The 16875-nt window shown below is 37.6% G+C and overlaps 1 protein-coding gene across 2 annotated transcripts in view; it reads right to left on the reverse strand.

The window, feature by feature from the left end:
- The window catches only part of CNTNAP5 (contactin associated protein family member 5), a 1056232-nt gene that overhangs the window by 443815 nt on the left and 595542 nt on the right, over window positions 1-16875 (reverse strand). The gene's annotated exons all lie outside the window — the stretch shown is intronic.

The raw sequence follows: 16875 nt of genomic DNA on the forward strand, positions 1-16875 counted from the left end.
GAAGAATGCATTCAAAATCAGAGCAGAGGTCTGTAGGCCTCCTCAGAACAGCTACTAATGTGCTGTGCCCCTGAACCCTCAGACATCTGTAGAAGCTGCCCAGGGAAAACACAACAGAAGGCTGTGGGCCCAACTGCATGGCCATGGGCAGATCTGCCCAACCTGCTCAGAAGAGCATACAGAAAGGCCCCTCCTGCATTTGCAGCCAGCTCTCTAGCAGGCAGTCTTTCCTGCAGCCCTGAATGCCTGGTCTGATTGGGTAAAGTGGAGAACCCAGAGGCTGCACATCCTGGTTGCTCTACCTTCTCTCAAAGACCAGGGTTTGTGTCCTAACCACAGGAATTCTGCTAATGAGGCAGGAACTCTGTCAGGTGTTTCCTGGGGATGAACAATTGACTTCTGTCAGTGACATCAGAGGACATAGCCAGCTGCAGGTCATCTATTCTTTAATTTCATTTGCATAGTACTTTAAATTCATCTGCATAACATATGAGACTGCCTTTGAAAACCGAGTACAGATTTTTTAAGTTGGGCATCAGAAAGGAGTTCAACAAAGAGGGTGAGAATAGTCCCTAAAGGCCTACCATACTGCTGGCATCAGGTACAGTAGGGAGGAAAGTAAACACAGTGGCCACAGGGAGGGTCAGTCTAATTAAAGATGTATTCTCTAGTTTCCTTACAGATGAAACAGGCTGAAGAGCAGAGTTCCTCTCAGTGAGTTGACAAGGCCAGCACATCAGCTGATATTCTATTCTGAGTCTCTTCCTTTCCCCACATCACTATGCATTTTGTCTTTTTTTTCCTGACTTAAATTTTTTTTCCAATTACAGTTGATATAAACTATTATATTACTTTCAGGTGTACAACTCAGTGATTAGTCATTATATAATTTAGTAAGTGATCATTCCAATAAATTTAGTACTTATCTGACATCATACATAGTTATTACAATATTATGGACTATATTCTCAATATTCTCTATGCTGTACTTTATATCACCATGACTGTTCTGTAACTACCAATTTTTACTTCTTAATCCCTTAAACTTTTTCACTCATACTCCCAAGCACTCTTCCATCTGGCAACCATCAATATGTTCTCTGTAGTTATTAGTTTGTTTCTGTTCCGCTTTTTCATTTCTTTAATTTTTTTTAGATTCAGTTCTTGATAGATATGTATTTATTTCCCTTTTATTATTCTCGTTTTATGTTTTTTTACCTTCTTAAAGAAGACTCTTTAACATTTCTGGTAATACTGGTTTGGTGGTGATAAAGTCCTTTAGCTTTTTATTCTTTGGGAAGCTCTTTAGATATCCTTCAATTTTAAATGATAGCTTTGCTGTGTAGATCATCTTGGATATAGGTCTTTGCTTTTCATCACTTTGAATATTTCTTGACAATCACTTCTGGCCTGCAAAGTTTCTGTTAAAAAATCAGTGTACAGTCTTAAGGGAGCTTCCTTGTAGGTAACTAACTGCTTTGCTCTTGCTGTTTTTAAGATTCTCTTTTTGTTTTACCTTTTGCATTTTAATTATGATGTGTCCTGGTGTGGGCCTCTTAGGGTTGATTTTGTTTGGAACTCTGTGCTTTCTGGACTTGTATGTCTATTTCCTTTACTATTTTAGGGACATTTTCCATCATTTTTTCACAGAGGATTTCAATTCCTTGTGTTCTCTCTTCTCTTTCTGGATCCCTCATGTTGCGAATATTTGTGTGCTTAAAGTTGACCAAGAGGCTCTTTATTATATTCTAAATTTTTGGATTCTTTTTTTTTTCTTTTTGCTATTCTAATTGGGTGTTTTTGGCTTCCTGATCTTCTAAGCCTCTAATTTAATTCTTGGCTTCATCTACTCCACTGTCAATTCCCTGTCATGCAAAATTCATTTCATTTCAATTAGTGTATCCTTTATTTTGGTCTGGTTCTTTTTTATGTTTTCTATTTCCATTTTTGTTACCTGCCTCTTTGTTGGAACCCTCACTAAATTAATCTATTCTTCTCCTAATTTCATTGCACATCCTTATGACCAGCATAATGAACTGTACATCTAGTAGATTGCTTGTCTTCATTTTCTTTAGTTCTTTTTCTGGAGCTTTGTTCTGTTCTTTCATTTGGGACATGTAACTTTGTTTCCTCATTTTAGTAGTCATACTGTGTTTGTTTTTTATGTATTAGGTAAAGCTTCTATATCTCTTGGGCTTAGTAGAGTAGCCTTATATTGTAGGTTTTCTGTAGAGTCCAGTGGTACAGCTTCCCCAATCATTCAAGCTGAGCACTCCAGTTATGCTGCTCTGTGGATTGTCTAAACCCTTCTGTTGTAGTTGAGCCTTGATTCGTATTGGCACATAAATGGGAGAGATTTATCCCCAGGCCGACTGGCCACTAGGACTAGTTTCCATGACCATGGAAGGTCACCCCACTGAGCAGGACTTAATTCAGTGGGGCTCTGGTGCCTACTTTGTCTACCCCTTGAGTGTGTCACTTATGGAGGTGGTTGGGTGGTGCTTTGACATGGTTTGAAGCTGTTAACTGGGTATTCTGGCTATGAGGCCCTCTGGGAAGTATAGGCCAAGGTTGCCATCATCTGTGTTTTTCTTGGGGCCACGCAGCATGAGTTATAAAGTGATCTGCAGATGGATGCTACCTGTGCTGGGCTTCTAGGTGTCCAGCAGAGGCAAAGCTGCTAAATTAAGGCCAGCCGCCACTAGCGCTGGCCATAGCGCCACTTAGTGAGGGAGGTAAGGGCCATTCTGAGGACAGATGTTACTTGCTTGAGAGATTTTAGGAAAGCCTAAAGCATTAACCAAAACAGGCCATTCATATGGAAAAAATCACTGGAAACAGCTTAGGTGAGCCTTCAAGCTGGGTGGGATGAGGACTCAGGGAAAAATCAGGGCAGGGCAAAGAGTGTGAGCCAGGTTGATGGAGACTCATATGTGGTACCTGCCTGCCAGCTCTGTTGGGGAAGACTCAGAAAAAGAACAGTATCTTCTGCCGGCAGTTCTGTCTGTGAGAAAGCTTCCCCTTGAGCTTTCAGCCCTGATGTCAGACAATTCAGTCGTCCCACCCCCCAATATATAGCTGGTGCCTTTCAAGCTGTTGCCCCAGCACTGGAGCTGAGAGAAAGTCTGTGTAAGTTCATTCATGGGCCCTTTGAGAGGAACACCTGGGACTCAAGAAAACCTGTATCTCACCCAGCCATGATCCTTGCTGGTTTTTACAGACAGAAGTTATGGAAACTTATTTTCCTGGTACGGGAACCCTAGGATGGGGGGCCTGGTGCAGGGAGATTCCTCACTCCTTAGAGGGGACCTCTGTAGCTGAGATACCCCTCTCAATTTTTAAACACCACATATGGGTGTGGAAACAGCCCATTTCTCATCTTTGCCCCTCCTACTAGCTTCAATGTGGCTTTTTAAAAAATTATCTTTATTGTAGTGTTTCTGTTCAACTAGATTTCAGGCAGTATTGAATGGTGGCTGTTCTGTAGTTTAGTTGTAATTTTGATGTGGTTGAGAAAGGATTTGAGTATCCTCTTTACCTACGCAGACTTCTTGATTGGACTTCCCTTCCACTCCAGGTTTGTCTTTAAAATCACCACTTAATGAGGGTTTACTTAGTTGTTTTCTTCCTCCCTTCATTTCTCCCTCCCCCCTCCCTCTTTCTTCCTTCCTTCCTTGCTTTATTGCTTTCTTTCCTTTCTTTCTTCTTGGTCTGGTTTTTCATCTGACTTGATTTCTTATGCTCTTTGTCTACTTGGACTGCAGGGGGAGGCAGTGTGAAATCTTAGCTCTTTAGAGGAGAATTATGGTAACAGGAGTTCTTGATGCTGACCACACAAAAGGATCACCTGGGGAGCTTCTGAAAAGAAAGCTAATTAATGCAGACTGCTGGGGTGGCCCCAGGCCTTCGAAGTTTCAAAGATCCCCAGAGATTCAATTGTGTAGCTGGGGATTGAGAACTACTCTATTAGAGGTTTAAGAAGAGGAAGGAAAGAACTAGGGAAAAAAAACAAGACTAGCTTAGAAGAACTGACCTGAAAATAGATTCCAAGGCAAGCAAAATGGCATATTTCCTGCTCTTTTAACTTATACTCCTTTCCACTTTATTCTGTTAATCACCCCAATAACACTTCTAGAGGTTCTCAGGTTTAGTTTTTAAGAACACTCTTTTGAAGGTACAGGTTTAAGTGCTATTAATTATTCACAAATTAGGGAAAATCAATTCCATCAGGTTGTTTTTTCTCGCAAAACCTCCCTGAAAGAAATAGTTCTGAAAAAAAAAAAAAGAAGTTTTCACTGGGGAGAACAAGAAAGCAGTACTGCTGAGTCTAGAAATGTCTTCATGGGGCATATCCTCTGGGGGTGAAAGAGCAGGGTACTTAGGGCCACTTTATGGTGCTAAGCACTCAAATGATTTAGTGAGGCTTAAAAGGTGGGACTTCGGTTCCAGAAAGGCTGTTGGATGATGACAAACATAAAACTTTTAAGGTTTAAACTGATATCAGATAATATTTTTCATCTCTCATACTGGCAAAATATAAAAACCAATTATACTTAGTGGACATATGGGGAAGCAGGCAATTTGGTACATTGCTGGTGGTAGCATAAGCTTGTATGTTCTTTCTGGAAGGCAATATAACAGTAAGTATCAAAAACCTGAAAAATGCCATGCATCATTTCCCATAATTATTGTTTTTCTGAAGAATTAATCCTAAAATAGTAACAGAGCTATAGCCAAGATTTATGGTGGAGTTCATGATATCATCATTTATCACGGTAATATTTTGCGACTACCAAAATTTCCAATAATAATAGATTAGTTATATTAAGTATACTGTATTTAATATTATGGAATGTAGTGTAGTCATTAAAAATCATAATGTCCAAGAATGCTAGTGATAGCCTGATAAATGAAAACTGGCTAAATAGCCTAGGCAATAAGTATGGTTCCCATTTCGTTAAAAAATTACTACAAAGAAAAATATTGGAATGACATTGAATGATAGAATCAAAGGTTATTATTGTTTTTTCTTATACAAACTACTAGAATTTTCAAAGTTTCTTTAAAAAATGTAAAAATGTATAATTACTTTTAAAACTAACAAACTGTTTAATCTGAGATAAGGAAAGGAAAGTTTTCATTCTTTTCCAGTTCTTGCTCTCATTGCATAAAGCAGAAGCTCCCAGGTCCCAGAATTCATCGTAAGGTATTTGTATAAAAGGTCCCTTACAGAATGAGATAAATAGGCTTCTCTGTGCTTGCTCAGGAACCAAACCAAGACTTAAAAAAAAAAGACAGTTTTCACTGTTGCAACTGAACTTGCAAATGACCTTTTGAAACACAGCCCAATTATAAAAATAGCTAATAGTACACACAACCAGTATCAAATATCTATAATGTGCAAGGCATTTTAAATATATAATTCTTAATTCTCACAGTAGTCTTGGAGACCAAATTTTATTGTCCTCATGTTAGAGAAGCTAAAACAGAAAGTCAGAGAAGCTTCCCAGGGTCAGATGGCTACTCAGATACAGAGCCAAAATTCAAATAAAGATGTCGGGCAACCAGGCTCAGCTCCTTCACTCCACACCTCCAAAGGAAGTCCTGCCCTGCTCTAGGAATTACTTTGATGAGCAATAACCTCTGCGAAGTTGTATTTTCTGCTGTTAAATTTCTTTCTTTCTTTCTTTCTTTCTTTCTTTCTTTCTTTCTTTCTTTCTTTCTTTCTTTCTTTCTTTCTTGACAGCTTTTTTGAGATAAAATTCATATACCATGCAATTTGTTATTTTAAATGTACAATTTAATCATTATTAGTATATTCACAGAGTTAAGCAACCATCACGACAATTAATTTTAAAACATTTTGTAACCTCAAAAAGAAATGTTATAACATGTAGCTATCATTCCCCCACCTCCAGCTCTAGTCGTCCAGTGATCTACTTTCTGTCTCCATAGATTTGCCTATTCTGTATATTTCATATAAGTGAAACTATACATTATATTTCCTCTTGTTACTGGATTCTTTTGCTTAGCATAATGTTTTCAGGGTTCTCTATATTGTTCTATATTGTAGCATGAATCAGTATATTTTTATGGCAGTATGATTTTCCATTGTGTGGATATGCCACATTTGCTTACAACAATTCACATATTTGATAAAACTAATACTTGGATAGGTTAAATAGTATTCTGAACCAGTTGACGGACATTTTAGTTGTTTCCACTTTGTAGATATTTTGGACAATGATGCTATGAGTGTTTGTGTACACATTTCTACATGCACCTGCTTTCAGTTCTTTTAAGTGTGTATCTAGGAGTAGAATTGCTGAGTCATATGTTTGTTCCGTAGTCTTTTATGGAACTGCCAGAGGGTTTCCAAAGTGGCTGCCTCAGTTTACATTCTCACAAGGCAACTTTCTTTTGCAACACTGAGTTCAAGCTTTGCACATGTCATTTTGTGGACTGTCTAGATTCTAAGAAAAATTTAAGTATGATTCAAATTTGTTTCCCAATGTCTACTTTGGTCTGACATTGGATTTCCACCTAATTGTAACTACACTGATTTAATTTTTCTAGGTAAATAATGTTATTGAATGCTTGTCTTTTTTATATTATTATTATTATTTTAAAGATTTTATTTATTTATTTTTAGAGAGGGGAAGGTAGAGAGAAAGAGAGGGAGAGAAACATCAATGTATGGTTGCATCTCGCACACCCCCTATGGGGGACTAGGCCTGCAACCCAGGCATGTGCCCTGTATTGGGAATTGAAAGAACAACCCTTTGGTTCACAGGCCAGCTGTCAATCCACTGAGCTACACCAGCAGGACTCTCTTTTTCATACTTTTTCTAATGAGACCTTTACAACAATTCATAGCTCATATTTGATAAAACTGATACTCAGAGTAGTTAAATACTATTCTGAAGTACTAAACTCTTACATTAATAAGGTTTTCCCTTAAAGCAAAGTTTCTTAACACTGGCCCTGGGTATTTTGGACCAGATAAATTTTTGCTGGTGGTGGGGAGTCCCAAGAGGCATAGAATATTTATCAGAATCCTTGAATTACTATATGATAGTAACAGGTCTCCATCACCATCACCAAAAAATGTTACCAAAATTTACCAAAATTTATCTGATTGGGGAGTGGGATAACAGGAGGGTGGAATGGGTGGGAATGGAGACATCCCCTTGGTTTGGAACCACTGGGTTAAAAGAATAAATTTGATGTTGCAGAGCCTTCTCTCTCAGTCAAATTCCTAATAGATCTTTTCATCTCAACCTTCATCTTATTTCAGTGTTTCTCTTTATGGTTTGAAGACAGATCCTTGGGGACTGAGTGGCTGTCCCAGGACTTCTAAGCATTAGTTATTACACTATACATGGACAGGCAAAGCTGCAACCCAGGCCAGAACAAAGTCCCTGAAGATTCAACTTCCAACCTTGGAAATAACTTGAAATACATTTCTTTGATGCCTTATTCACCCATTGCCTCTGGCTCAAGGCCCTGACACTTCTAAATTCTAGCAATTGAGACAAACTTCTTAATCTTTTTGTATCTGCTTTCTCTTCTATAGAGACAGAATTGCCTAGATTGATGTGGAAGTTCCCAGGCTTTATCTTCCACAGAAAACCCAATGCAGCTCTTTTTTTTCATATCCTGTCGTAGATATATTTACTTCATATTTCAAAGGTAGTTTCACTTTTTGAGAGAACAAAATGGAGTTGTATAAATAATTGAATAAGATAGCCTTAAAATGTCAATTAAATCATAAAAAAGCATATCACAATTATTAGTACCATTAAGCTACAATTTCAATTTTGAGTTGTTTTTCTTGTATATCACTTGTCCATCAATTATAAAATTATATTAAGCCTTCTTTACATATATTACATTTAATTTATACATTTCTTTAATGTTTGTTCTATGTCAGTGAAATATGTCATTGGTATTTTAATAGGGATTGTGCTGAATCTATAAATTGCTTTGGGTGGAATTTACACATTTCTTAAATTTGCTCTCCAACTTTTATTCTATCCCTTGTCAGTGCAGATGTGAATTTTTTGTGATGGGTCCCTCATTACCAGCCTCTGACCTCTTTCTGCTGTGGGGCATCTTTATAGGTTGAACTATGTCACAGAAAATATCCCTCCAGTGGTCATAGACCCTAGAGAATCAAACTCACATTGCTTATCTTTACAATCTATGCTTTCTGTAATCAAATCTCCACCTGTACTCTCAGTCTTATTTCCCAATACTCCTACACAAATTCACTAATCTGGTGAGGCCAGTGTATTCAATATTCTCCAATCGAATGCATTTAACTTCAGCTCCCAGACTCTCTCCACCTTATATGGCCCTTTCAGTTCTTCCACTATCCAAATACCTCTCCCTATCCTCCAGTATCCAGTTTTTGTCCTAATGCTTCCTTTCCTAAACTACAAAAATAAGAAGCATGTATTTTTGACATTCTATCACAATCTCCTAGTATAGTAAAGGGCATATAAAAAGTGCTAAAAGATTGAATAAATAAGTGAATAAGCCATTAGACAAATGAAGCAGATTTTTCTTGACCAGACCAGCACATAGTGATTCCCCCTTCAAAAATCATGTAACATCTACTGTTTTGATGTATGCACTTAGTTTGTATTATTTACTGCCTTGTACTGTTAATAAACAACTCATCTCTGTAAGTCTTATCTCCCCAATGTGATTACAAGTTCCTAGGAGTCAGAATCTGAGTCATGTTTTGGAGTCTTACCCCTAAAATCAGCAGAGCACATTCTGCCTCTCCAAATGCTCAATGACTGATTTAACATCACAAAAGCTGATTTCCACAGCCAAGTGTCAGCAGTAAAACCCTCTCTGGAGCATGGATCATAAATCACAGGTAAATCTTTCCTAGTTGTTAAAGCAGGGCTCACATGTCAAGGTAACTTGGATCCTCAAAACCCTTTGTCAGTATATGAGAGCAAAATAACTGGGTTTGCCATCCACTAGAGTCAGACAGAAAATGAGATATGTTTGTGTTGGTGGTGAAGGTCGTGATGTGAATGCTCAGCTCAAACATCTACATGATAAAAATTGTAGCTCACCTCCAAGGTTAGACTTTCCTTTATAACCTTCAGGACACAGCCTAAACTCAGTGTCCTTGACCAAAGTGCTGCTGCATCTTTTGTATGTCTGCCTTTTCCTCTAAATCTCCTTCTAGATCTCCTATTTCTATCCTCTAATTGGAGAGTATCCTTTCTGTTCTTCTTTGGCCAAATTCTATTCATTTTTGAAAACTAAGCTGCATTTTTCCCACCTGTAGGAAACCTTCCCTTTCTCACCTATCCAGGTGCCTCTTCTCTAAGCTGCCCTAATATCCTGAACATGTAACCCATTGCATTGTAAAGGCCCCACCATCATCCCTCCCAGCAGTGCATGTGAGTTCCTGGGGTGCAATGCCTCTGTCTTCAAGTTTGAGTATAGGACACCACAGAGTAGACATTTCAACAGCCTTCTGAATTAAACTCAGGCAAAATAGACTATATTAGAGAATTATTAAAGTAGAAACGATGAAAGATCAAAGGAGGTGATAACAGATTTGACTAAAAATCTAGATTCCTCTGTTGCTCTTTTCAGTGAGTGTTAAAGAACAAAGGGTAAGTTAAATAAAATGCCTCCTTCATCATTATTAAGACCCAAGCAAGCAAAAGATGCCCAAGGCATCACTACTTTGATAGACATTCCCAATCTTTGCTTGATATCTTGAAGCTCAAGCAATTGTATTTCTCTGTTTCCCACATAATGGAATGCCTCACTATAGTTCTGTGTCTGAAACTTGAAATCTACACCAACTGTATAGCTTGCTGTAACTGTCATAGCCTTGTGGCTATTTCTTTTTTACCCTCATTAATGGGATTTTCTCCTCAACATTATCTTAGATAAAGCACAGAGACATTAATAATGACTAAATTGAAACAGAGGACGAAGTTCATGAAATTATCATTGTTTACTTGACGTACATATGGTGACTGGATACAAATGGCTTATATAAAAAAGGGCAATATTGGAGGAGCAGCCCTGTTCATTCTAAGGTTTTAGACTAAAACTATCTGACCACAAGTAGTAATCAGGGTGAATACTTCTATTCTTCACAAGTCTGCTCTCCTAGTCATCACCCTAGTTCTGGGAGCTCCACTGGCCTTTATCTAATTGATACTTCCCCTGAATATAGCTCTTTCCTGGGGTTGACGCATTCTGCAGCGTATAATTGTTGTAACATGAGTGTTTGTTAAAAATCACTATTAATTCTTTTCACTGTTAAAATTGTATCTTTTAGACATATTTTGGAGGTCAATTCTATAAGTTAATTCATCCAGACAGGCGCTCATACATGTGGTAAATATTTATTGAAGACCTATTATAAGCAAGGTGCTATACTAGGCCTTGGGCAAATAGTGGTTAGCAAGACAGGCAGTGTTCTTATTCCCATGGATCTGTACAACCTAGTGGTAAGAAGAGCATTGGCCAACTATCATGACATATGATTAACATGCATTGTTATGGGCTGAATTGCCCCCCCCACCCAATCCCAAATTCATATGCTGAAGTAGTAACCCCCAGTATTAGAGAATGTGCCTTATATAGAGATAGGTCCTTTAAGAAGTAATTAACATAAAATGAGGTCATATGAGTGGTCCCATATCCAATATGCTTGGTGTCCTTAAAAGAGGAGAATATTAGGAAACAGATGGGCACAGAGGAAAGACCATGTGGAGCACAAGGAGAAGACTGTCATCTACAAGCTTACAGAGGGGCCCTCAGAAGAAATTAATCCTACTAACACCTTGGGCTTAGAATTTCAGTTTCAAAAACTATGAGAAAATAAATTTCTAAGTCACCTAACTTGTAATATTTTGTTATGGCTGTTTTAGCAAACATATATATATATATATATATATACACACTTAAGTTCAATGCTACAAAGAAAAAAATCTAGAAGACTGGATAACAAGGCACCTGACCAGCTATAGGAAGATTTCTGGAGAGAATATCAGTTGAGATGAATTCTCAAAGATAAGTGGGATGGTGTTGACCATAGCTCTAGGATGACTTTTTAAATTTAAACACAATGTTAAATAATCATCAAATAAATATCCTTTATGGCTGTTGATTAAGGTTATGTTGCTAGAATTTTATCACCTCTTCAGCTGGAGAAAGAACAAGTAATGACTGATTAGAAAGGATTGCTTGTTATTTTTGGAAAGCTTTCTCTCTAAATCTTACTATTCAAGGAACTAGAGCAATACTAAAAAAAAATTATAATGTGTCTGAGGGAATATTATAAACTCTATTGCTTCTGCCTGCTAGAAATTAAATGGGCTGGGCTGAGCTGAGATGGCTGCTTATTGAAAAGCAAAAGTTCCCCATGGCATCTGGTGATTTCTGAATCTTTGCTATTTGTTTCCTTTTGCCCAGAAATTCTGTCCTGTGCCCTGTGATTAGCTGTCACCTTCTTATAATCATTAGGGGTGCCCAGTGGCCCAGAAGTCTCTAGGCAGAAACTTCTAGCGACTCTAGGCAGAGAATTCCTCTCCCATCTTCTGCAGTCCATAAAGTTGTACTGAGATTCATTCCCTAATTCTGAAAATTCCACTCTGGGATTGATGCCTCTAGTGATATCAAAGCCTCATGTTGTGAAGTTGGAAATCTCTGAATAGAATGCACTCTCTAATGAAAAACCAAAAGTGATTTCTTGGTCATTTGGCCTTATTGTGCTTTTTCTACTTCCTGCATTTATATAAACACATAAAAACCTTCATCTGTGAGAAAACTTGTCCTGTGTTTAAAGACCCTTATTATATCTCTGTCTTATTTTCTCTCCTAATGGAATAGCTCCAGTAACTCTATTTGTGTAGTTTGAATGCCTTACATATTCTGATAATACCCTAACCGAGAGAGAGAGAGAGAGAGAGAGAGAAAGAGAGAGAGAGAGAATTCTAACATGATTTAAAGAAGGTTACAAAAAAAGGACAGATTTGAATCTTTGGCACCTAACTCTGTAAGGGTCACAATTTTGAGAGCTGAAAAGCATGACCTTTGGCAGGGAGCTTGGCTCTGAATACCCCTAATCAAGGATACTCCATTTTCAAAGGAAGACACTTGGGTTAATGATTTCCTTCAAGATAAGGAAAAGGGTTGACATACTGTTTTTCTTTAAGAACTCATGTAAAGGTCTAGAAGAGACTGTAGTAATTCTAGACCAACTCTTCCTTTTTGCACTTAGGTCTAACAGAACAAAACTTACATTCTGCATCATGCAGAACACAGCTTGTCTGCAGCTCTGACCCCTGAGGCCTGAGTTCAAACTCTTTGCCCAGACTTGTCTGTCAGTGGGGACTTGACATTTTGAAAAGCAGTGCAGTAGAAAAAGCAGACTTCAGATTTTACTGGCTGAAGCCCCCATATTTCTTTCATACTGTTCTCATTCCCTAACATTTTTCCCATCAGAAAAATAAAACTAACACTAAGTGTAGATCACTTTGAAAATTATTAGAGTAGTCCCAGCTTTTTCTTTAGTTAATTTATTGTTTTGCACAAAATTGAAAAACTCTGCTTTGAATTCCAGAGAAACAAACCAGGTGGTTTCTTTACCTTTATAGAATTTCCCTTTTTTTCTTTTTTTGTAATTCAGGTTGGTTTGAACAATAACAACTCCATTCTATGCATCTTTTTATGAGTCTTTAAAACAGAAGACATTTCCCTTATTAAAAAAATAGAGCATGATATCTATTGTTCATTGAACAGGTGTGGACTTGAGAGAGAGAGTCTCCATGACACATGGTGACATGATACTTCAGGAGAAGTGCTAAAGAACTGAGATTTGAAATGCATAAATTAGGGAAATGAGATCCTTGTCATTAATTGAAGATTTGCCTAAAGCTCACCTTGCAGCAAGAGTTCTTGAACTCTTCCTTCCTGCTCCGTGCAGCTCCCAGGCTTCCAGATAGGGTTAGAGCACAGGGGTGACTAGAACAGGTAAGGCTGTGTAATACAGGCCAAAATCATTGGGAGCAGATAGACCCTTAGTAGTACCTCATGTCACTTAGAGCCCTTAGTGCTTAGATAATACTCTTACCAATGAATCAAAAGATCTTTAAAAAGTATGCCACATATACTAAATAAATGTTGGTGTGTGTGAGTGTTTGTGTGAGTACAAGTGTGTGTTCATTATAAATATGCATGATTTACTTTATAATATTATACAGGTAGCCTTAGCTAAATTATAACATAAGTCTGTAAAGACAATGAGTTCATCATGAGTCAATCCTATTTGACTCAAGGACCTGTCAATAATAAAATCACTAAGTAAACTGTTTTGAGAAAACCCAATTTTCAATCCTAAATATCCTATTTCCATTAATAGCCTATTCTACATTTGTCTTTAAGTATTTCAACTAAAGCAGGATTTCTTTAAATTTCAATTATTTAAGCCACTGACAACATAAAAACATGAATATGGGTGGCAGCAAGTTAAAGTGTAAAGTCCATGATCTTGGGAATCTAAAGGAAAGGCCTGAGGATGAACATCATTATGGCCCTTTTAACTTAACTCTGATTCTCAGTTTGCTCCTGTGTCTTTTGGCAAAATAGTAACTCCTTCATATGTGTGGAGTGTATTTTTTTTTCATTATATGGCTGGTCCTAACTCAAGGTCTGGCCCACCTGAGACCCATAGCATTATTGATTCTACTCCCACATCATCTTCAGTGACATGGTATCTTCAGCTTCTCCTCATGCTCATATGTATAAGGCAATCAATAAAGATGACAAAAATATAAAATAACAAAAAAAAAATGCAAGGATCGGATCTCACTGTGTCCTTCATTGTTTTGAAACTTAATCCTAGAGAATGAGCACATTCACCTCTCTTCTATTTTGAGAATGCATTAAGTTTGCATTCTTCTCCATAGTCTCCACTACACAAAGCCCAATATAACACCCCTCCCCCCAAAAAAAAACCATTCCAGCCGCACAGAGCTCAGGAAGCAGGGGTGGATACCCTGGGCATCAGTGCCCTGCCCTTTCCATGGGGGTTACCTTCTCTTTTGGACCTAAGGTATTAGGAACACCTGAGCTGCTCTGAAATAAATCTTGAAATACATGGATTCTCTGTGCTATTTTCTGATTTCTGTGATGTAACATTATTGGGACAGTGGCCATTATTTTCTAGTTTTTTATACATGAAAAATTTTCATCTCTTATAAAGGCAATATTTTCTCAAGTACCTGGGAAACAGTTTCCTAAAAAATGTAAGGGAAAAGAAAGCTGTCTTTGTTTGAATTTTTTGTTGTTGGCTTGTTCTTGTATTTTCTTCCCCCTATGTAGAAAACTGCTGGCAGATACAAAACCTTGATCCATTTCAAAGAAAAACTAAAGAAGTTCAAGTTTTCTGAAACTGAGAAAAGAATCAAGCAAGAGACTTCTGAGACAAACTTCAGGCACTCAGTCAGCACATTTTAAAACCTCCTTTTACATGTTTTTTTGAGAGACAGTTCCAAAATAACTGATGAATTTTTTCCCCTTCTGCAGCTGGGTAACCCAACAGCTTTTCCCAGCCACTCTCTCACTCATAAATATGTTTTAATGGTCTGACATGTGCTTAATGATACAGGAAGCACCTGGATGCTTTAGAGCAAAGTGCCGCATGGTCTAGCACTGTATTAAAACTGCATTTGTGACCTGAGGCTGACAAGTCTCTGTCCTCAAACATCTTGCCGATTAAATAGCAATAGCCCAGTGCTAGCTTACATTTTTCTTCAAATAAGGAGGACTGAGGTTTAACTTCTATAACTCTGCACATGAAAAATATTATATTCCTAAGTTATTAACTCACCTCCATTACAGGAAATGTTATAAATTTTATAAAAGTCCTGTGACTGCACACGTTCACTTAGTTTTTATGACTCTACGGTGTTGTGGGTCTTGTGTCAGTATAAAAAGAAAATAAATTCTAAATAGCTTTCCAACACTGTGCTAAAGATTCTAGATACACTATCTTATTTTACTCTATCAGAGTCTTGTGAAGAAAGTTCATATCTTATACTTAGGTAGACTCTAAGTGGGCCCCCACAGATCCACAGCTTCTGCTCTCCACACCTTCTTATGATTCTCTTAGCTAAGGCAAGGCCTTAATTTACGGACTTGTTTCTAATGAACAGAATACAGCAAAAGCAATGGGAGGCCACTTCCTGGACTAGGTTCCATGAAGACTATGGCTTTGTCCCCGGTGCTTTTTCTCACGGCCTATGGCTCACTCACTCCGGGGTAAGAGTACTGTCATTTCGAGAGGCAGTTTTCTGCAGAGGCTATGGGGATAAGCTTGCAAGTGGGTCTTCTGGGGCCTGCCAACAGCCTACAAGTGAGCTTGGAAGCAGCTCACTCCCCTCATTCAAATCTTGAGATGACTGCAACCCCAGTCAACAGCTTGATTCCAGCCAGAATCGCTGAACCAAGGTGCTTATAGATAATGACTCAGACACGGAGACATAATAACAGTTTACAACCACTAAATTTTGCTATAATTTGTTATGCAGCTATAAATAACTAACACACCCTCATTTATAGATGAGACAAAGTTAAGAAGTTTATCCAGGGCCAAAGGATAGTAATGAAAAGAGAAGCCTTTTGAGCCTGTTTGATTCCCATATGCAGGCATTTCTGCTATTCACAGGAGTTTAAGGGGGCTTTTTGTTCACTTATTGGTGTTTGAGGCCAATAGTTTGACCTAATCTTGACTATTAAGTCTTTTTTGTTGTTGTTGTTGTTTTGCAATTTATTTTAATTTTTTTCTAATTTATTTGGATAACAAAGCTCACAGTCCAGTGTGGGAAGAAAGACACTTAAAATAAATAAAAATGCAATGTCATGTAATCCAGAATAAATATTGGCCCAGAGTACACAGAGGAGACAATTTGTTTCATACTATATATATCCAGGGAGGCTGATCAAAGATTTGTTGACCCAGCAGCATGTCTCGGCTCTAATCCAATGCATGGTATGTGCTCTGACCTCAGTACATACATGTCAGCTAAGTTAACACACTGCTTCTGGAAATACAGAGGCCATTAATTATTTAGATAACAAGTGGAGAAGGAAGGGGAGTTTCACTGTTTCTTTTTGAAGAAAGAGCTGAGCCAGACTGATGCATGACTTGTTCATACCTGTATTCCATATTGCTATATATTAGAATAAATACTATATACTACAAAAGTAAGTACTTTACAAACTTTAACTATTTGAGAACAATTTTAAAAGTTTTTGTGATGGCCAGATGCCAAATGTAGTAGTATTTACATAATAACTTAAAAATGTATACTTAAAAATATTTTTAAAAACTCACTAATTTTAACCTGAAATAGAATTAATTGTCTACAAAAAGTCTGATGGTAGTATGGCATTGTAGGGAAACTACACATTGTGAAGTCAGAAAAATTCAGGATGAAATTGTGGTGTCATCACTTATTGTCATGTGGTTTTAGAAGTTATTTAGCCTATGTGATTCATTTCCTCATCTATAAAATGGAAATCAATGCCTTTCCTGAATGAACATACAGGATTCCATATAACATATACCATATCTGTGTAGACCTAGCAAAGTGTTCTGCAATTGGTCTATATTATGCTCAATAGTATTAGATAGGTCCTTGTTTCTACTTCCCAGGTGAGAGTGCTGAGGGACAAGGAAATTAAGAGACTTGCCAAAGCTCTGATAGCTAAATCCGTTGCCTCTTCAGAATAAGAGTAAATTTGTGAAACACTGGATCATCCTCATCCCTTGGACCCAGATTCTGTATGTTTTGTTCAGAATCTCTTACATTTGTTGAT

The sequence above is a fragment of the Pteronotus mesoamericanus genome, unplaced genomic scaffold (genome assembly GCF_021234165.1).
Source record: "Pteronotus mesoamericanus isolate MK-2021 breed Mesoamerican mustached bat unplaced genomic scaffold, CSHL_Meso_final contig_27, whole genome shotgun sequence".
Classification (NCBI taxonomy): domain Eukaryota; kingdom Metazoa; phylum Chordata; class Mammalia; order Chiroptera; family Mormoopidae; genus Pteronotus; species Pteronotus mesoamericanus.